Raw genomic sequence first — 22,670 nt, 5'->3', positions numbered from 1 at the left:
CTGTTACAATATATGGAATTTGATCGTGCAGATGTCCGAGGAAGGTCATGGGTTGGTTTGAAATCTTTTGTACTTAAAGTGGCTCTCTTGCCCCTCCCCCACTCCCTCCATAGCCCTGAAAGCTTAGGGAAACAGCATTTAAATGGTTACAAGAGTTGTGCCCCCTAAACCAAAGTCTAACTTGCTTATCCTGGGACTCCAGCTGTGCAGCTGCCCCACGGATTTGTAATGCCAAAGACTTTGTGAGCGGGGCTCTGTCAAGCCCAGTCTCTTGGTCAACCCTTGGCTGGGGGAATTTGGTTACACGGTCCCACTCATCATTTGCACAAAAGACAGGAGCTAGCGTTGCATCTAGCTTTTAAACCAGAAACAACCAAAAAGTAAAAGATAACCATTTCTAACAGATTCTCTCGTTTCTATTTTTACAATGAGGGCTTCAGAGAAACCTCTTTGGCCAGATAAACTGATAGTTAAAAAACAAAGCACCCATTTGAACCCATTTTGCAAAATCATTGAGTTTCACAGCTACAGAGACAGCTTCTGAGTTGGGGGTGGAAGGCACGACCACTCTTCCAAAACAACCCCTACAAAAAGGTACATTCTAACATTCTACATATGTAAGACTACCTTGTATACCGTTCTGCTTTGAGCAACAATAAAGTAGTAATCTGACTACAAGAATGAAGTAAAACTATTATCTGAGTACAGTAGATAAGGACAGGACAAAGAAAACATACCCTTCTCATGCCAAATAGAAACCAAAGGAATCCCAAGCCCTTTGGGATTTTTGTTATTGATGTTTTTATTGCTAACACGGAAAGCCTTGTGTTTCCTCCGGTGGATCGGAGAATCCCAGCTTCGTTTTTTGCTTTTTGTTTTTATTTAATCTTTTGTGGTTGGAAGCCAGCTCTGTAAAAGACTGTAGCCACCATGCTTTCCCTCCTTCCACTCTGAAATTGGGAAATTCCTTGTTTAGGCAGAGCACACAAAAGGTGTGTTCCTGGAGGGGGGGGGGGGCGTGGAGAAAAGCCTGTTCTTTAACTCCCCGTCAGAGGCCTTGCAGGCTAACTCCTCAATTGCGGCTGAAGGTTTTGAGCTGCACTTCTTTTTTTTTTCTTAAGCTCAAAACCAAGATAGGCCTAGGTATGTGTAATTTGTAGAGGGTTTAACATGTAACATTTGCTAGCCTGTTTTTAAAGGAATCATTACAATATTTAACCCTAGAAGAGTAATTGACTGATTTGTAGCAGATGTGTAGATGGTCACATCCAAGTCGGGGAGCATTTCTTATTAAGAACAGCAAGCTTGATAGAATGGGGATTTTTCTTTTCATATGTATTTTCAAGAACATACCCCTGAAAGAAGTCATGGCCAGTTTTTCATTGTTATCCGCCAGAACTGGACTGAAAAACAGATTCCATACTTAGTCTTTGTTTGTGATCTCAGACTTTCTGTGGGAACACCTCCTTCCCTTTCCGGAGCTTCAGCGCAGAACACCCCCCCACCCCCCACCCCCAGTAAAGGCCTTTGACTAGAAGACCTGGGGGGGGCACTCCTTCCTAGTGGGCAGCACTTTAGGGGGCTCCTAAATGTTTCAATGGCCTCAGGTCCTGAGGAGTGACTAAATACATTAATTCTTAACTCTGCCTATCTGGTAAATCAATGACAGCTGGCCTTATTCAAAGGAAGAAGGAAGGTGAGGACAAGAGCAGAGGTGATGTCTGTAAGCTCTGCCTTGAAGAATCAAGAGAGTCAGAAGTATGGGGCTTGAGGGAAAGTTAAGAGTTCTGTTCAGAAATGGTGGTGGGAAGAACTCTGCTGAGAACCGAAAGATGCTCCTCTGACCCTTTGCTTCTGACTCCCGTGACAACCCATGCTCCAGCTTGTTTCCAACTACTGAGTCCAGGAGGAGGGAATGAGAAAGTGTGGAAAGCATCTGAGGGAAGAAAATGCCATGGGGCTCCATCCGTGGATATGACCCCCCCCTCCCTACCCCCCCCCCCCCCCCCCCGTCCTCTACCAACATCAAAAGACCTTGGGGTTCCCAGGTTTCAAGCCTTGGAGTCTTAGTTCCTTCCTGGAGGGGATCTTATGGGTGAATCTCCTGCAGTGAAGACCATGCCTGGGCACTGTGTTGTATCTTCATCTTAGCCTCCTACCTGCCCCCTGCATCCGTCCATGCCATCTGCAGATGCCACAGTGTTCTGTGCATCCCGTGGGTGGCGTGAATTCGTTGAATCCTCAAGCACCGAAAAGTAAATATGTTCTCAGTAAAACTAAGGTCTTCTGCCACTGGCGTGGATGCCGTCGGGTTTTGTTTTCCTCAGGGTGTACACTTCTAGCCTCTAGCTGCAGAGAATGTGTGGGGAGGAGGAGACCTGAGTGCCCATGCTGGCCTTACACATACACATCACAATATCCAGCTTTCTATGTAGGTTCTCGGGTGCAGGAACGTGGACCTTCAGGCTTACACAGCTGACACTTGGAACCCCTGAGCCATCTCTCTAGACACTTCCGGGAATTCTGACTTCTGGTCCCTCACTGCAAATTGCCTCTATCTCCGGTTAATGACAGTCCTTGGGAACTGTCTGGCAAGAGGGTATAGAATACATTCCCCGGGGAAACCAAAGTCAGAGTAACGAGTGCTGGGAAGACTCGGCCCTCTGGGTGCGTTTGACCCCACCTCGTTCCAAGAGCCATCTAGTGCCAGAGCCCTGTCCTTGAGGCCTTTCCCCATGGCCGACACTGGGGGTGAACTTCTTTCTAATCCTGCCTTGGGCACTCCCCCACAGATGTGATCCAGAGGTTGTTTGATCGATCCTCCTTTTCCAGGTAATTATAGTTCAAGGCATACCGTCTCAGAAACAGCTCTCGCTGGTTGTATCCATCCTTCACTCTTATCCACTCCATCACCAGACCCTGTGAGAATCCCCATGCCACCTCCATCCCCACCCTGTTGATTACAATCCGACTGTCCATGTCCGTCGCCCACCTTCAACCTCCAGCCCCTCCAGTCAGTTTAGATATGATCACTACCAGCTCTCCTCATCTCCAGCCTGGCCAGCTTCCATAGCAGCCTCCATGCTGATGCTCTAGGAGTCTTTCTAAGGACACCATCCCCCCATCCCTCTGCTCAGACCTTTGTGCCACTCCTCATTAGACTGTAAACATAACTTAGGAGGGTTTCCATCCTGTAACCCATTACAGGGCCTCCCCTGCCTCATCCGCTGAACACTGTAAGAACCAGGCTTGGTGAACATTCCGTTCTTTGAATGTGACCTACTTCTACGTGCTGTCAAGTCTAAGCATGTCATGTTCCCTCTTTCTGAAAGAGTCTCTGGCCTTCTCCACTTTTGTCTGACTAACACCTGGGTAGCTTTAGGTCTAAATGTATGTCATTCACGGAAGCCCTCCCTGGTTTCTCAGGTTTGAGGAACTCCTAACATACACTCACTCCTAAGTCCCTTTTTTTTTTCTTCTGTAATTTTATTTCATGTGTTTTGTCTACAAGTATGTCTGTGCACCAAGTATGTGCCTGGTTCCTCTGGAGGCCAAAAGACGGTATCAGATCCCCTGAAACTGGATGGTTGTATGCAGCCGTGTGGGTCCTGGGAATCAAACCTGGGTCCTCTGGAAAAGCAGCCAGTGCTTTTAACTGCTGAGCCATCTCTCTAGACCCACTAATTTGCCTTTTTACATGGTATGTAAATTTTATATAACTCTGTCACCATGAGACAAGAAGCCTGTTAAGGACAGAGATGATGGCATGATGGGTCACATCGGATCCCCCTCCACACACCCTGCTCTCCACAACTCCATGCAATCACAATTAGCTTGACATTTTAAAGTAGTCATTTGGAGCATTAGATTAGCAGCTATACAGATTTTGTTTTGTTTTGTTTTCTGCTAGTATTTAAAGATAAAAGATGAAGGCTAGGTAGTGGTGGTGGCACATGTCTTTAATCCCAGCACTTGGGAAGTAGAGGTAGGTGGATCTCTGTGAGTTCCAGGCCAGCCTGGGCTACAGAGTGAGTTCTAGGACGGCCAGGACTACACAAAGAGAAACACTATCTCGAAAAAAGATAGATAGGTAGATGGATGGATGGATGGATGGATGGATGGATGGATGGATGGATGGATGGGGGAAGATGATCAAATCCTTTATAATTTTCTGCTAAACTTTTTGATAAATATTTGAAGTCTGTTTTGAGGTTTTCTTAAGGAAACATTGGCTACGTCTAGACTTTTTTGTTCTGTTTTTCCTGGGGTCTCACTGTGGGCTGGGGTGATGTTGGAAGCAGTAGATAGTAATCAGACATGGGGAAATAGCTGAGACTGCAAAGTGTCTGCCACACAGCATGAGGGACCTGAGTTTGGTTCCCCAGCACCCGGGGAAAAGCTGAGTCTGTAATCTCAAGGCTGGTGGGGGCGGGGACAGAGAGGAGGCTCTCTGGGGCTCCATGGTCAACGAGCCTAGCCAAAGGGATGGACCCGGGTACAGCAAGTGACCTTGTTTCAAAAAGAATAAGAGCCACACGTGGTAGCGTACACCTTTAATCCCAGCACTCAGGAGACAGAGCAGGCAGATCAATGTGAGTTTGAGGCCAGCCTGTGAGATTGGGTTCTAGGTCAGCCAGTGAGAGCCTGTTTACAAAAACATAAAAAAATAAAAATTAACACAGTAATGAACCATGTGTAAGACCAAATGGGTTTTCCAAGCTGTAAACCTACAATTTTCTAGGACTCTCACAAGAAACCCATTTACAGGGAGAGACATGTTTGAGCCCCAAGTGCAGCCTCCAAGGCACTTCCTGAGCCGCCCTAAATCTCTTTTCTGTGGCAATAAAAAGAGAAAAGTTTCTGTTGGCTCCGTGTGAGGGTAGTCTGTCATGGTGGAGAACATGGCATCAGAGCCCGAGGCAGGAAGCAGGGAGCAACTCTGGTCCTCAGCTTATGTTCTCCTTTCTATGCCCCAGGACCACAATCCATGGGATGGTACCACCCACAGTTGAGATGGATTGTCTTACCCTACAAACCCAACCTAGAATTTCCCTCATAGACCCCCAGAGGTTGGAGTCATCGGTGAGTCTGGATCCTGGAATGCTGACCCTCAGCATGACTGATGGTCAGTCTTCATTGTCAACGTGACTGAATTTGGAATCCTTTAGACTCACTGGGTACCATGGTGCAGTCTGTAATCCCCGCAGTTGGGAGGTGGACACAAGAGGATGAAATCCTCACCTACACAGCGAGTTTGGGGCCGGCCTGAACTTCATGAGACTCTGCACGTCCCCCTACCCCCCCCTCCAAAAAAAACAAACCAGATAGAAACTGGGGCAGGGGTTCCGATGAGACGCGTGCCTTGGTACATCTGTGAGGGTGTTTCTAGAGAGGACTAACTGGAGTTGGAAATACTCACTAAATGTGGGCAGGTTGTTTTGTGGGCTGAGGCCTGGGCCAAAGAAAGTGAAAAGGAGGAAGCCAGCAGTTTTCTTTTTGTTTCTTTGTTTTTTATCAACCATCTCATCCTAGCACTGAGAAAAGTACTGACCCACCATAACATCCTCGGCCCAGACACACGAAGAGTCTCGGCTTCTGCCTCCCCCGACAGAGTGCTAGCTTACAGATGTGATATGAGCCACCACACCTGGTTTTGCACAGTGCTTGGATCGAACCCAGGACATCACGAATGCCAAGCAAGCACTCCACCTTTTGAGCTCCATCCGCCAGCTGTTTGTTTTGGTTTTATGAATCAGAGTCCTTGAATTCATACCAATCCTTCTGCCTCAGCCTCCCAAGTGCTCCAGACATGAGCCATCATGCCAAGCTTCTCACCTTTGAGTATGTTTGTCCTAGATACTAGGTCAACTTGACTATAACATATTAATAGATATATATAGAGAGATAGAGATATAGATAGATAGATAGATAAGTAGATAGATATAGAGAGAGTATATTCACCTGTTAAGCTACCCTTAAGTACTCCTATCCTGTACCTTGTACAATCCTTAGGATACTGGCAAAGGGAATTTTCTATAAGCCTTTGCTGATGCTGCCCACCAGTTATAAGTCTACCCTTATAACTGGTCCTTCTGACGCCTGTGTTCTCAACACAAATTACAGTGGCTAATGAGACGACTCAGAGGTTAAGAGCATGTACTGTTTGGTTTCAAGCACTCATCACCACCTATAACTCCAGCTCCAGGACATCCACACCCACCTTCTGGCCCCCTTGGCACTCTACTCATGTGTACAGCACACACACACACACACACACACACACACACACACACACACACACACACTCTACACATAATTAAAATAAAACTTTTTTTTAAATCTCCCTTGGCACCTGAGATAAACCTCTGGCTGGTGATGGCTACCTTCCTTGATGAAGAATTATCTGGTGGATGCTGCGCGACTGTGGAAGCCCCTCTCACACCTCCCGTTTCTTAGCTTCGGTGACATCTTCACTCCTTCCACAGGCTCTTCCCCCTCAGCCTCTCTCTTTGGCTCATTTTCTGCATTCCTCTCTGAAATACAGACTGTGCTCCAGGTTCTATCTTTGGCTCTCCTCATTCCTAAATCTGCATTTCTTAAAGGAATGCGTTTGCTCTCGGGGCTTCAGATGTAATTGGATGACTTCCAAAATCTGAATTTTTAGATATGATCTCTGTTCTAATCCTACACGGGTAAGGTGCCAAGTAACATATATGTTCCCCCACTACACAACTCAGGAGGTCCAAAAGGGCCTCTTGCTCCACCACAACCTGTCACTCAAGGTCATTCCCATCTCTTCCCTTCACACTCAAGGGGTGAGAGCACATTTCTTCTGGCAGTTTCCTTAGCACCCCTGCCCTGTTCCTCGCCAAGTCAATGTTTTTTGGTTTTTTGGGGTTTTTTGTTTTTTTTTTTTTTGGTTTGTTTTTCAAGACGGGGTTTCTCTGTATAGCCCTCACGGTCCTGGAACTCACTCTGTAGACCAGGCTAGCCTTGAACTCAGAGATCTGCCTGCCTCTGCCTCCCAAGTACTGGAATTAAAGTCATTCACCACCACACCCAGCCTCCAAGTCAATGTATCTTAAGGAAGCCATTTTCCCCACCTGAGTTCTTTGTTGTTGTTGTTCTTCTTCTGTATTTAGTTTTTTAAGACAGGGTTAGTAGACCAGGCTAGCCTCAAGCTCACAGAGATCTGCCTGCCTCTGCCTCCTGATGGGACTAAAGTCCACCAGGTCCAGCATCCTCCCTGAGTTTTTACACTGACTCCTTAACTATCATATACTTTTCACCCAACTGCTCTTCATCACATAGCCCTTAGGTAACCAGAGTTTATATGGTAAATGTGGGCTGAGAATGTAGCTCAGCTGCACGTCTTTAGCACAGAGGAGGCTCCAGGGCCAAGCATTACACAACAAAGCCAAATAGAACAAGAAGCTGGGCCTGGTGATGCATATACACTATCCAAGCACCCAAGAGCTAGAAGCATACTAGGGATGTAGCTCAGTTGGTAGGGTGTTTGCCTGGCATGCACAAATCTCTGGGTTCAGTCCCCATCGCCACATAAACTGGGTGTGGTAGCCCGTGCTTGTAGAGGCAGGAGAATCAGAAGTCCAAGGTTATCCTTGGCTACAAAGTGCTTTAGGGCCAGCACGACGTCCACAGATCCTGTCTCAACAAACTTTGAACATACTTATACTAAAAAAAAATCACTTATTGTTTATTTGAAGTTCTGATTGAACTGGTCACCTTGGGTTTTTGTTGTTGTTTGTTTTTGTTAAACATGGAAACCCAAGAAACAGTCTCTGTTCAATTCCTCTCTCTCCCATTTGAAGGCAAACGCTGTGAGGGTGCAGACGTGGTCTCTTAGATCTGTTGCTCTGAATTCCCATCACCTCGCGTTGGGCCTCATCAGGCTTGGCCAAGGGTAAGCATCCACAGTGTCGAGGATTGAAGGTAGACTGCAGAAGGCAACCACACTGGCCGAGGTGTCAGCAATAACCAGGCAATCCATGCCACATTCCCTTCTAGCCTCCACTGTCTCCTCAGAAATTTCTCAATTGCCGTGGGGATTCCCAAGGACACACACATATTGTTTTCTGGTCTTCTACCAGAACATGCCGAACTAGTGAACTCCGGCAAATGACAGTTTACAATCCCACCAACACAAGTCAGAATAGAGCCAGAAAACTGGCCCTGGAAATGATTTGGGTTCCCCTTTCCTCTCCCATCTTGTCTTGCTGAATAGTCTCACCTAGAAGCCCTGCATTTCTGGCATGGAGCCACCCTGTTCTTCTAAGCTGTGACAGAACTATGATCATGGGATACTGTCCTCGACAGCTAGCCCTTAAAACACTTGCAGGCATTGAGGTGATAAATAGGACAGCCTCGCCCAGTGTTCTGACAACTGAGTATTGTCAGCTCTGCCTTGATTACTTAGGGAGGACTTTGGAATATTCTCCCAATCATTCATGGGTATTTAGCCAGCTTAATAACTCCTGTGACTCAAGGTATTCTTCTCATGGCCACTTTCCCCAAGGCAGGGAGCCAGAGAGGCGGTAAAAGCCCCCCAAATCACCCCTTTTGATTTGTTAGTTTCTTGCCACCATGTGAAGTTTTAGGAGTCTTATTCCAGAAGGAAACCAGTTTTTTTTTTTTCTTCTTTCATTCCTGGAGGAGTGGGTTGGGGATGGAGGTGAGGGTAGGTGGGACACTACACAGCATCAGCCTTTACAGAAATAAATGCCATGGATGGTGTGACTTTTCCCCCCCTTAAAAATCTCCTTTAAGGAACTGAAGAGATGGCTCAGTGGTTAAGAGCACTGGCTGCTCTAGCAGAGGACCCAGGTTCAATTCTCAGCACCCACATGGTGGCTCAGAATTGTCTATAGCTCCATTTCCAGGGAACCTGACATCCTCTTTTGGCTTCCTTGGTGCACACCTTAATCCCAACACTCAGCAGGCAGAGGCAGGCGGATCTCTGTGAGTTCGAGGCCAGCCTAGTTTACAGAGCGAGTTCCAAGACAGCCAGGGCTGTTTCACAGAGAAACCTTGTCTCAAAAAACCAAAAAGAAAAAAAGAAAAAGGAACAACAACAACAACAAAAAAAAAAAGATGGCTAGGCCAGTTGGAACTGTGGTTTAGATATTCCTTATACTGGGCTATTTTTTACTGGGCCTGTTGTGAATCCATTAATTTCTCTTTAATATATCATTATTGCTTTGTTTCCTTTTTTCTTTTTTACCCTCCTAGAACTCCATATGTAGACCAGGTTAGCCTCAAACTCACAGAGTTCTTCCTCCCTCTGCCTTTCCAGTGCTGGGATATGGTGATATTTTATTTGTGCTGAAATGTGATTTTATTTGTATGTTAATAAATAAAGTTGCCTGGGGGGTCAGAGCTAATAACAAGCCATTTAGCAGAAGTCTGGCAGTGTTAGCACATGCCCTTAATCCCGATCACATGACAGGCAGATCGATGTGTGTTCAAGGACACCACCAGCATGGAGACACACGCCTTTAATCTCAATACCAACCATAGAGCCTGGAGGTCTTTATAGACAGGCAGTGACAAGGAGGTCATGTGGTTGGGTTTACAACCAATGAGAAGGCAGAACAGAAAGTCAATAAAAAGACAGACACACAGGAAGTAGGTCTCTTTCGGAGGGGAAGGATGACAGCGAGGGTGAAGAAGGTGGTCTTGGTCTTAGCTCTTGGCTGCTGCTCTGACCTCTTGGGCTTTTAACTCTGCATTTGGCTCTGTGTTTCTTATTTAATATAACCATTCAGAATTACGTCTACACTGGGATTAAAGGTGTGTGACGCTGTGCCCCTCCTCCTCCTTTTACATTTATTTATGGGTGGGTGGGTGGGCATTCTCGGGGATGTGGGCAAGAGCTAAGGTGCACATAGAGAAGTCAGAAGACAACTTTGTGGAGTCTATTCTCCCTCTTCCTCTTTACAAGGGCTCTGGGAGCTGTACTCGGTTGTCAGGCTTGCTGGAGCAACGGCCTTTACCCACAGAGCTGTCTTTCTAGCCCTGGCTCCTTTTCTGAACAGCCAGTGAGACCCGGTAGTTTGCAAGAACCAAGACGGAGCCATCTTGAATCAGTTTGCAGCTGCCATCCCCTCCCCCATCCCCAACAGATGCCCAACAGGGCCCATGGCTTCCAGGAGTTGGAACAGTGGGGACCCAGTCAAGGCTTGTGTTGTGGTACACCCACTTTTGCAAAAAGAAATTACTTTGGGTTGGGGATTTAGCTCAGTGGTAGAGCGCTTGCCTAGCAAGCGCAAGGCCCGGGGTTCAATTCTCAGCTCAAAAAAAAAAAGAAAAGAAAAGAAATTGCTTTGCTGGATGGCTTTCCTTTTGTTCGGCATTTCTTTGTGTGACATCCAAGATTGTTCCCTTCCCAACAGTGGCATGTGTCTCGGAGAGGCGAAGGCAGGAAAGGCAAAAGTTTCTGAGCTACAGGAAACATTCTAAATCAACCAGAACCAGGGTGGGGGTCGGCTCAGTAGGAGAGGATGTGTGCTGCCGACACCCACCACCTGAGTTTGATCCTTATGTGGCAGAAAGAGGACCGACTCCCCCAAGTTGTCCACGGACCTCCATGTGTTTTGTGGCATGCCTGGGTGCTCCCCAGTAAATACAGTTATGTGTGATACAAATAAATACAATACAATTTAAAAAGAAAAGGCAAAAACAGGTCTGGGGAGATAGCTCAGGGGGTACCAAGCAAACATGAAGACCTTGTCTGAATCCCCAGAAGCTACTGAAAGCCCGGCACAGTCGTGCATCTGTAACCCCAGCGCTCCGAGGGCGAGATGCGAGATGGAAAGGAGAACCCACACAAGATTGTGGCTCAGCCAGCTTGGCATACACTGGGGGAAACAGCAAAGAGACCCTTTTTCAGACAACGGGGAAGGCATGTACAGACACTGGAGGTTATCCTTGTATGTGCACACATGCCAGCACACTCCCACATATGAACACTTTCACATATTTATGCACACACACGTCATAGGTCTATCACACACACACACCAAACAAACAAACAAACAAACAAACAAACAAACAAACAAAAAGTCCCAAACCCCAAACAAAACAAAACAAAATCTCAGGTACAGAACATGCTGGCACATATCTGTAATCCTAGGATTTGAGAGATGGAGGCAGGATGTTTACGGACGGGTCAAAGTCATTCTCAACTACACAACATGTTTGAGGCCAGTCTGGGATACAAGACATCCAGTCTCCAAAAGAAAAAAAAAATTTAAAAAAGGAAGGAAGGAAGGAAAGAGAGAGAGAGAGAGAGAGAGAGAGAGAGAGAGAGAGGGAGGGAAGAAGGAAGGAAGGAAGGAAGGAAGGAAGGAAGGAAGGAAGAAAGAAAGAAAGAAAGAAAGAAAGAAAGAAAGAAAGAAAGAAAGAAAGAAAGAAAGAAAGAAAGAAAGAAAGAAAGAAAGAAAGACAATAAGAACGCAGAAGGTGGTTGACACCAGGGAGATGGTGTAGCGGGTCAAAGTGCTTACCATACAAGCCTGACGAGATGAGTTCAGATTCTCAGAACCCAAGTAAAAATGTCGATGTGGGCCAGGCAGTGGTGGCGCACGCCTTTAAGTCCAGCACTCGGAGGCAGAGGCAGGCGACTCTCTACGAGTTCTAGGCCAACCTGGTCCACAAAGTGAGTTGAGTTCCAGGACAGCCAGGACTGTTACACGGTGGTCCTGGAACTCACTCTGTAGCCCAGGCTGGCCTCAAACTTACAGAGACCCTCCTGCCTCTGCCTCCCAAGTGCTGGGATTAAAAGCGTGTGCCTCTACAGTTAGTATTTCATGGACTCTTCTGTATCGGTGCCCTGACAATCCACAGTTTAGGAAAATGAAATGTAACTTTTTCAGGTAAAAAACAAATTGACCTGAAGTAACTGTAAACCCTCAAATACATGGACCTCTGGAAGAGCCCAGATGGGGTCATCTAGACTAAGATAACCGTGGAAGGAATACACTCAGAGACAAGGTTGGAGATACGGCTCCTTACAGGTGAATTGCTAAAAAACCTAGTGCACAAGGTCCATGAAAGCCAAAGGACCCTTAAAAGACAAAGGTTGCTGCCCAAGTAAGAGGAAGCAATGATGTAATTGAAGGTATCACCATAGCCGAGAAGAAAAATGTAAATCAGAAGGGGGGGATGGGTTAACGTGGGATCTGGGAAAATAAACTCGAGGTTGGAATCTTGCTTTTGCAACTCCTATGCAGAACTTTCCCAGGCAGGAGGGGCAGGCTGATGTGGCAGGTGTGGCCTGGCACAGGAAGGATGCAGGGACAGCTGAGTCACCCGCTTGCCTCCCCCATCCAGTGCCGGCAAGTCCATTGCCATTCGCTTCCGCCCGTCGGGATTGCCTAATAATAGTTCCCACGTGCTGGGCTGCATCTGTGCTAGGCTCTGGCCTACACGCCCCCCCCCCTCGCCTTACAGCCCAGTTTGGAGTAGGCTTGGGAGTCTGGAACAGCTACTGGGCTTGCCCGACCTCAGCAGCACCAGAAAAGGCTAGAACAGCAGTTTGGACTCCCACTGGCCAGCTGCAGGCACAGGATAGGATGACCTCACCTCTTCTGGGCAAGCCCTGCCCCCAAAGTGATGCCTGGATGGTTTGTAGAAAATAACTAAGTTGGCTCCCCTCTGGCTTATACCTCTTGTGGGAGGGTTTCTCATGTGCCTTTCCTTTCCAGTACGCATAGACTGCGTAGACTGAAGCTCTCCTCCTCTGCCCTCAGGTGCTCGCCCACGGGAACACAGCCCTGTTCCCATGTTTCTGCCTTCCTTGCCCTCACCACCCTGCCTTCCTGGTATCAATCCCTTCAAAACAACTATCACCCCTTATTGGTACCGTATATCCTTAACCCCGATTGCCAACTTGATGGGGTATAGAATGACTATGGAATACATCTCTGGATGTGTTTCCAGAAAGTGGAGAAGGAAAAGATGCACCCTGAATGTGTGAGTGGTCCCGTCTCAGGGGCTAGGGGGCAGGGATCACAGACTGAATAAAGAGGAAAAAAAAAACCCCGAAAACTGAGCACCCGTGTTCATCTCTCCCGGCTTCCCAACTGTGGATGCAATGAGCCTCCTGTTCCTCTTGTCATGACTTCTCATAATAAGTAGCTTCTGTCACAGCTACAAGAAAACTAATACAGGACTGCGGGTGAAAGAAATAAATGATCGCTTCCCTCAAACCACTGAACAAACCAACCGAAGGGTTTAGCATCCAACTGTTCTGTTTCTGAGTGTGCCAGGGGCAGGCAGTTCATTGCTACATGACGGGACAATAGATACAAGCCAAGACTGACCCCAGCAGAGGGGACGTGCTCAACCCAGGCCCTTGGAAGAGACCTGAGCAATGACCTGGACTCACATCAGACAGCCTTGTGAACTTGGAAAAGTCATTTAACCTCCCTGAAATTCAGAAGGACCGAACTGGGAGACAGCAGCATCCCGATGCCCTTGTCTTCCCGGGCAAAAAAGAGGTTCAGAAGACGCGGCAGCCAGTATCCACGGGGCATTGCGAGGCACCGGGCACATGATTTTAGACATTTTCCCGCCTAGTTCTATGTGAACAGCGTGGCAGGGATGAGGGCAGTACCTCAGATAAAGGTGTCTGGGGGGTGATGACCCCACTGCATTCCCTGTCTCCCTGCTCGCACTCTCTCCCTGGCTCTTTAAGGACTGAAAAGCACCCCATTAGGTGCAAATACATGGAAACATATTCATGATTATTCAAATGAAGGCCTGCAAAACAGCCAGTGCTACTCTCATAAATATTCATTGTTACCAGGCTAATCACTAGCAATCTCACAGGACGGACGGAAGATGTGCTCTGGCAACCCTGTTCTCTTCCCCCTCTGCCCCCTCCTCCTCTGTCCCCTCCAGCCCTACGCCTCCCAATGCCTCCTGAGGTCTTCACCATCTTCTTCAGGGAAAAGATATTTCTGGTTCATGAGGTAAAGCTTGCTTTATTTATCTCTGTCAGAAGATGACGCCACCAGGAGGCTAACCTTCTGCACAGTGTAACTTGATCAGGTCTCAACAGCTGCAGCAGGTTCTCGGGCATCTGTGTAAAATTTTATTCCATTTCTTTTTTTGAGACAGGGTCTTACTGTATAGCCCTGGCTAGCCTGGAACTCATTATATAGACCATGCTGGCCACAGAATTGCAGAAACCCACCTGCCTCAGCCTTGAAAATATTGGGAAATGCTACCCCCCTTTTTTCTCAATATTTATTTATTTATTTAGGTTCAAAACAGGGTTTCTCTCTGTAGCTCTGGCTGTCCTGAAGCTCATTCTATAGGCCAGGCTGGCCTCAAACTGCCTCCCAAGTGCTGGGATTAAACCCGGGTGGCACTTCATCCAGCAAGATCCATTTTTTAAATTCCATGTATGTATGTATGTATGTATATGCATGTGTCTGAGCAGGATAGAGGTATTAGATTCTCTGGAGCTAGAATCATACAGATTGTGGAGCACCTGATGGAGGTGACACTTGGATCATCCAAAGAACAGTAAATGCTATTAACCACGCAGTCATCTCTTTAGCCCTTGGGTCATTTTTTTGTTTTTGTTTTTGTTTTTGTCTTTCGAGACAGGGTTTCTCTGTGTAGCTTTGGTGCTTTTCCTGGAACTCACTCTGTAGCCCAGGCTGGCCTCGAACTCACAGAGATCCTCCTGGCTCTGCCTCCTGAGTGCTGGGATTAAAGGCATGCGCCACCGATACCCGGCAGCCTTTGTCTTTTTTGTAATCATCTTTTTGTGTTTTTTGTTTGCTTGTTTGTTTCATATTGTTTGTTTGTTTATTCTTTTGTTTTTTCTTTTTAAAGACAATGTTTCACTGTGTGGTTCAGGCTGGCTTCCAATACGCAATCCTCTTGCCTAAGCCTCCTAAGTCCTGGAAGCCTTGGTCTGCACCACCTTTGCCCTGTTCAGGCATCTGTACTTCTAGCTGCTCCCTGTGATGGAGAAGGGGGATGTGTTCACCATAGGGCATTTTTACCAAGCATGGTGCCAGGGCTGGGGGCCACCCAGAACCAGGACACCTTGAAGCATGGTGCCCAGGAAAGACAGGGGAGCGGCAGGGCATGGGTATGGTGGCCTGTAACTGTAATCCCGTCGACAGTCCCAGATTCCAATCCAGCCAGGACTAGACTGAGTTCCAGTTAGCCTGAGACACACCAAGACCCTGTCACAAAAAGTGGGGAGTACTGCTGAACAGATGGCTCAGCCTTTAAGAGCAGTTACCACTCTTGCAGGTGACCTAGGTTCGGTTCTCAGCACCTACTTGGCAGCTCACAACTGTCTGTAAATTCAGTAACAACCTCAGAGAGATCTGATGCTCTCTTCTGGCTGCTGTGGGTCCTGCATACGTGTGGCATACAATTAAAAAGAAGAAGACAAGAGAAACTGTTAATGCTCTATTGGGCAGCCTGAACCTGGGAGAGTGGAGCCTAAAAATGAGTCAGACTAAAGTCTCATGCAATAGCTATCTTTATTCAGGGCACCAGACAATTTATATTCTGAGGGTATTCTAAGAGTTAGGCAAGGTCATGCGAGCAAAGTTCACTTCAGTTCATGTTGTATACAACCACAAGGGCAAGGTCATGTGAGTTTAGGCTCTATACAGTCAGGAGGACAACTCATGCTTGAAAACATCATTTTGAATAATAACAGGAAAGACGATCGGTAATCTAAAGTAAACCCACTCCTATTTACTACACCTGAGAAGGGCATGACAGCACATCCCAAGAACAGATCCATGCTATGGAGGAACAGAGGTTACAGGACTCTGGTTTACTTGGAGTTTTCTCACAGGCTCAGAATTCTCCCATAGCTTCATTCATGGACTGTGTTCCGACAAGAAAGGGTGTTCTGTAATAAGGTGCACAGAGAAATATGTGCAAACGTGTGTGTGTGTGTGTGTGTGTGTGTGTGTGTGTGTGTGTGTGACAGAGTTTACTCTGCAGTCAATGAAATTCACTGTGTAGCCCAAGCTGGTCTTGAACTCTTTGCAACTCCCCTGCCTCAGCTCCCCGAGTGCTGAGATCATGGATGTAAACCTTCATCAATCACACCTGGCATCCCCCTCACCCTCAGTCTCAGGGCTTAGGGACCAAACTCAGGGTCTAACTGATGCTAGGTAAGTGCTCTACCCCTGAGCTCTGCCCTCAGCCCCACTTATCATCCTCCCACAGACTATTTCCTTCTTTCTTACGTGGCCTCCTGTGACTGACTGAAGCAAATGGGTACAAACTAGAAACAGGCATGAATTAAGCAGAGAGAGGGGCACAAAGACCCCTTAAAGAGCGGTGGGTCTATGGAGATTAAGTGTTTAAATGAAGTCCTCTAGGGGCTGGAGAGATGGCACTGGCTGCTCTTCCAGAGGTCCTGAGTTCAATTCCCAGCAACCACAGGGTGGCTCACAACCATCTATAGTGGGGTCTGATGCCCTCTTTGGGCACAGGGTCATACATGCCGATAGAGCCCTCATATACATCAAATAAATAATCTTTTAAAAAATGAAGTCATCTAGCGAGTTGATCAGCGCCACTAAGACGAGGTTCAGAGACAAGAAAGAGCCCTGATTCAAGTGAACAAAGACCCAGAGAAATTAGAATGCAAGGTTGGTTTAGACAAATAGCCTTTGTCAGAAGTAGGCAGGGCATTGGGAATTTTATGATAAGGAAGGGTCCTTAAAAAAAAAAGTTTTTTTTCTTTCTTTCTTTCTTTTTTTTTTTTTTTCTTTTTCTGGAGACAAAGTTTCTCTGCATTAACAGTCTTGGCTGTCCTGGAACTCACTTTGTAGACCAGGCTGGCCTTGAATTCACCGAGATCTTTCCGACTCTACCCCAGTGGGTTTCAAGGTGTGCACCACCATGTCACATCCAGGTTTTTTGATTTGATATGTCCTTTCACAAGTTCAGGTGTTCAAACACTTGGTCCCAGGCCGGTGACAATGTTTTGGATAGTCATGAAAACTGGAACATGGGGCCGACCTAGGTCCCAGAGGGCAGGTCTTAAAGGTTGTAGGTGACTCTGTTTCCAACCAGAGCTTTCTGCATTCCAGCCGATACCACCAAGATGTAAATAGTCTGTTCCCTGAGCTCTGTTCCCTGTGCCAACGCGGAACAGCCCAGCACTTCACCCCCTCCCTGCAATAAATCCTACTATGTCTCTTGAACCACGAGCCAAAAGAAACTTCCTCCTTCAGCTGCTTCTTAAGCGGTGTCAGAGACGAGAAAAAAAATAATACGAAGACTTTAGAAATTCTGGGAGGGCAAAATTTAAGGTGGGAAGATATAATAGCAGCTAGCACAAGCTGGGCCTAGGTTAAAATGTGAGCGCATCTCACCTGTTAGGTCAATTTAGAAGTTTAAATTACAGTTGATTTTGTACGTGTGTGTGCATTCATGCCTGTGTGTGTGTGTGTGTGTGTGTGTGTGTGTGTGTGTGTGTGTGTGTGTGTACACGGGCCACTTTGCACAGGTAGAAGTCAGAGAACAACTTATGGGAAGTCCTCTCCCTCTGCCATGTGGGTAGCAGGAACGGAACTCAATTTATCAGGTTTAGTGGTGAGTGCCTTGACCTGCTGGACTGTCTCCCCAGCCCACATTTTACTTTTCAGGGTTTAAGGAAAACCTGCTGTTGCTTATGGGCTGGCCAAGAGTCATTTTCTTTATGAGAAGTAGATTACTCCTAACAACGCAAGATGCACAGGATGAAAGTAGAGTTTCAGTTATCTCCGTAAAGGCCCGGCCATAAAATAGCTTTTCAGAGAAAGCTATGTGTCTCCCTTTCGAGGATGACGGAGAATGCTGCCAGGACAGAGAAAGGGTATGAAGACAAAAACCATTATCAATTTCTCATGGTTGATTTGTTAGCGGCTCCAGCAAGATAAATAATATTACTTTCTAATCCAAAGTGGTGTCATACCTGTATTTGCAACATTATTTCTTAGATCAACATGGCTTTCTCTTGCTAGAAATTATCACACACACACACATCCCTCTAATCAGGAATCCCTGGTTTGATTTAATGAGATCCACACAAAGGGGCTTGTCAGTAACCACAGAAACGGGGCAGGGCTTTCATAATGATGGTGCTTGAATTGTAGCCCCGTCTGAAAAGAGCCTTTTTAATTATAGGGTTTGCGGTGGGGGGAGTGGACTGGAAGAGAGTGGAAGGGGCGATGGTGGATGTAGTCTTTTATCTACTTAAAAGGATAGCAGGTGGGCCCCACTAACAAGTCTTAACCTCAGGACTTGGCTTAAAAACCCTAGCGGGGGGAAAAAAATTTTTTTTTTTTCATTTTAACCCTATGTATTTGCTTGTCTTCTCTTTCTTAAATGACAAGGTTTGATTCAAAAGGGCTCAGAAGGGCCAGGGGGATAGGCGTGAGGCCCACCAGACCAGTTCAGAGGGTTGTAATCCCTCTCTAAACACAGAAGTCTGGCCTGTGTGGGGGAGTCTGCAGGCTGCCCTGGTGAGCAGCTTGTAACACCGTCTGGAGCTATTTTGAAGCCGGTGACATTAAAGTCTAGGACAGTCTCTGGGACATTTACAGTGTTAGGTCATTCAAGCCCCTCTACATTTCTCACATCAAGTCAGCAACAGTGTGACTCACTCCAGAAGGCAACACAAGCCACCGAGTTAAAGGAGCCAGCACACAGCCGGGGCTGTTGCCCAGGGCAGGGCCCAGAACCCCCTCATGGTGGGCGGGAGCTGCTGGAGCTGCACACATCACAAGCTGGAGGAGTCACATCACCGCTTGAACAGGGGACAACGGGAAAATTTAGGAGTACCAGCTATTCCCTTTCATCAGGAAATGAAAAACTTTCCCAGAAGCTTCCTAAAGTTTCTGTTCACCTCTCATTGCCCTGAATTGTCGAATGGTCAGTCCCATCGCTAAGAAAATCAAGCTGAGCCGGGCGGTGGTGGCGCACGCCTTTAATCCCAGCACTTGGGAGGCAGAGGCAGGCGGATCTCTGTGAGTTCGAGGCCAGCCTGGTCTCCAAAGCGAGTTCCAGGAAAGGCGCAAAGCTACACAGAGAAACCCTGTCTCGAAAAAACAAAAAAAAAAAAAAAAAAAAAAAAGAAAAGAAAATCAAGCTGGAGCTGGGTGCTGGTAGTATACGCCTTTAATCCCAGCACTCCAGAGGCAGAGGCAAGTGGATCTCTGAAGCCAGCCTGGTCTACCAAGTGAGTGCCAGTACAGCCAGGGCTGTTACACAGAGAAACCTTGTCTTGAAAAAAAAAAAAAAGCCTGATGGGGTCCAGTAAGATGACTCATTGTCTGAGAGTACCTGCTGCTAAGCCAGGAGAGCTGAGTTTGATCCCAGAATTCACATGGAGGAGAAGAAAACTGGTTCCCTCAAATTGTCTACACACACACACACACACACACACACACACACACACACACACACACACACACACACTGTGGCATGCTCCCCTCCCCCAATAAATGAATAAATGTAATAAAAAATGTAAATGCATGATGGAATATTTTACATGGCTGTCCTGCCCAATATGTCATACAATTTGGGTCTCTTAGTGGTGTCATGAGTTATATAGCTGAAAATTGAATTTAACCAAGCAAAAAATCCAGCAGCATCCCAGAAATGAGATGCCTTCAATTTCTTGTTGTTGAGGTGACATTTATATTGCTCATTAGAAAGCCATCAGCTCAAAGTACGAATTATTTGTGTATGTGCAACCCATCTGGAACTCCAGAGGCATGGCACAGTATACCCAGAGCATTTCAGCTTAATAAAGACCGGCGTGAATGAGCACAGGTTTGAGCAGCCACCCTAGCTGAGGACAGGTTGAAAGGAAAATGGCGCTGGTGGCTGGTTACCGTGTGGAAAGGTCACGATTACAACAGAACCCAGTGGTACCTTTCAGAGCTTTATTAGAAGGGGAGAGAGAGAGAGCCAGGCCTGGCGGAGAGGAAACACAGATAGAGAGGTATGGAGAGAGAGATGGTGGTGGGGGGGACACGACGATGGTGTGGGGGGACACATGGCGCCGCCTTATAAAGGCCAGAATGCACCTGCACCTGCGGACACAGGTCCACTCGCAGAGATCATAAGGTCATGTCCGTCCGCGACTATGTGACCGCGTAACCATGGGGCATGGGGCACGCAGGACGTATGACCCAGAAATGACAAGGTGGAGATGTCTAAGTGTCCCACCGGGCATGCGGCATGCACGACCATGGGGGGACGGTTGGAATGCCTATCACAGGTCCAGCAATTTCATCCCAGCGTGTGTTTTATGAACTCGGAGCGGCGGCACCTACCCGAAGTTTTCTGTCCTTGTTCCTCTGCCACAGCTACTTTGCTGTCTGACAAAACTCTTAGATATTTCAACCCCAAAAGAAGCCCAGGGGCCTGGAGAGGTGGCTTGGTGGTGAGAGGGTTTGCTGCTCTAGTAGAGGACCAGGGTTTGGTTCTCAGCACCCTCATCCACAGCTCACAATCACCTGTTAACTCCAGCTCCAGGCACGGGTGTGTGTGTGTGTGTGTGTGTGTGTGTGTGTGTGTGTGTGTGTGTGTGTGTCTGCTGGCCTCCACAGGCACCCACACAGAGAGAAAGAAAACACACTTGGTAGCAAAAACAAAAATCTTAGGGCTGATGATGCATGCCTGTGAGAGCACTTCCTACCTGCATGGCATCCCTGGTTCAGTCCCTGGTACTGCATAATAAACACGAAGCTTTGTCTTTTACATTGACCTGAGTTTGATCCCTGGAACCCACAAGATATGAAGAAAGAATGACTCTCCAAAGCTGTCCCCTGAAATCCACATTCCCACTATGGTGGAGGGGCGCAAATCCAAATAAATAATACTAAAAAAAAAAAAAAAGCAAATACATAAATGTAATTAATTTTTTTCTAAAGTCAGGAACATGCTTTTAATCCCAGCACTCGGGAGCAGAGGCACATGAATTTCTGGGAGTCTGAGGCCAGCCTGGTCAGCCAGACCTACATTAGACAGACCCTGTCTCAGTATAAACAAATAAATACAGAAGAAAGAAACAGAAAGAGATGCTGTCTTCAAACCAAATCAACACAAAACTACCATTTAAAAACCCCAAAACAGGTTCCTTGTATTCTTGCTTTCTTTTTTTTTTTTAAAGACTTATTTATTTATTATGTATACAGAAGAGGGTGCCAGCTCTCATTACAGATGGTTGTGAGCCACCATGTAGTTGCTGGAAATTGAACTCAGGATCTCTGGAAGAACAGTCAGTGCTCTTAACCTCTGAGCCATCTCTCCAGCCCGTATTCTTGCTTTCTGATAAATGCAGACTATTCCAGTCAACAATGGTACCTGCTTTGAGTGTGAATAAATCTAATAAAACCAAATGCCAACTTCTTCTTCATGAAAGGAAGTGGGATGCTGGAATGGCTCAGACATCCTTAGCGAGACAAAGGAGTGAACAGTATTGACATTTCCTCCATATTGTCCTACAAAGATCTCATGGGTGTTTTAGACTCGTGGAGGAATTTCCTGGGGCTAAACACAATAGATCCTTTTCTAGATAGGGAAACATTCTCTAGTCCAAAAAGAAAATCTCCCTATGGATGTCTAAACTATGTCCTTACCTCCTAGATCCCACTGTTCAGACCGACAAGAGGCAAATGTGAATGATGAGGAAACAGCCAAATGATGGAGACTTGCTGGCTCTACCTGGGATGCTGACAGTGAAAAAAACATGAAGTTATGACTTCAAAGAGTTCTAGGAAAAGGAAGAGATGGGGTTGTCTTACATTTGCCATCCATCCTTCTGTAGAAGATGTGGATCGCCCATAGCTCTTCAGCCCACAGAAGCTTCCTCAGACCTATGAGAGACAGGTCCCCTGTGTCCAATGCCTTCTGTTTTTGTTTGATTTTAGTTTTTGAGACAGGGTTTCATGTAGCCTGGGCCATCCTCAAATTTGCTATGTAGCCAAGGATGACCCTCTTGTCTCCATCTCACAAATGCTGGAATTGTGCACACACCCTTACACCCAGCTTGTGGAATTCTGGGAGTCAAATCATGGGCTTCACAAGTGCTAGGTAAGTAACTACCAACTGAACTACATCACCAGCCTACCCGATGGCTTCTTCCCTCAGGCCCTCTGCCTCCCAGCCTGCTGCTCTTCGTTGGCTGCAGATGTGTGCCTGGCTAGCATGCACACAAATGGACGGTCTTAGAGCTAAGTTCCCTGGAGCAACACAAATGCACAGGCTTCAGGGGACTGGTGGGGTAGCCCAGTGGTAGGATGTGCGCTTAGCAGTTACGAATCCCCAGCACCACCCAGCAAAACCCCAATAAACCAAACAGGACACAGGAGTGGGTGGATACATCCTCTGGCTTCCTCTCCGTCTAGTGGACAATTCTCTGTGAGTCCCCTATAATAGTCTCTCAGGAGTTACTGTACAGGATGAACACCATCCCCCGCCCCCCCCCCCCCCAGTTGTGTAAAGAGATAAGCCATCAGGAACACACGCTCGTGTCTCTGTTGTGTTCCCTGTTTCGCTTCCCCCATAAACTCACCACGTTTCCTGGAGTCACCTCCCAAAGAAGCCACCAGGACCTGAAGGATCCAAAACGAAGTCACAACCCTGGAGGTCACCCAAGC

General features: G+C 47.0%; 1 long non-coding RNA gene across 2 annotated transcripts in view; it reads left to right on the top strand.

The window, feature by feature from the left end:
* The window catches only part of LOC128112908 (uncharacterized), a 38,736-nt gene that overhangs the window by 1,370 nt on the left and 14,696 nt on the right, over positions 1–22,670 (top strand). For both annotated transcript variants that reach the window (XR_008219226.1, XR_008219227.1), the window contains exon 3: positions 21,658–22,104. This is a non-coding gene — a long non-coding RNA (uncharacterized LOC128112908). The remainder of the gene's footprint in view (positions 1–21,657; positions 22,105–22,670) is intronic.

The sequence above is a fragment of the Peromyscus californicus genome, unplaced genomic scaffold (assembly GCF_007827085.1).
Source record: "Peromyscus californicus insignis strain IS unplaced genomic scaffold, ASM782708v3 Scaffold_17__1_contigs__length_78620276, whole genome shotgun sequence".
Lineage (NCBI taxonomy): Eukaryota > Metazoa > Chordata > Mammalia > Rodentia > Cricetidae > Peromyscus > Peromyscus californicus.
Note: the sequence above shows the minus strand (reverse complement) of the source record. Positions and strands in the feature narration are given on the sequence as shown.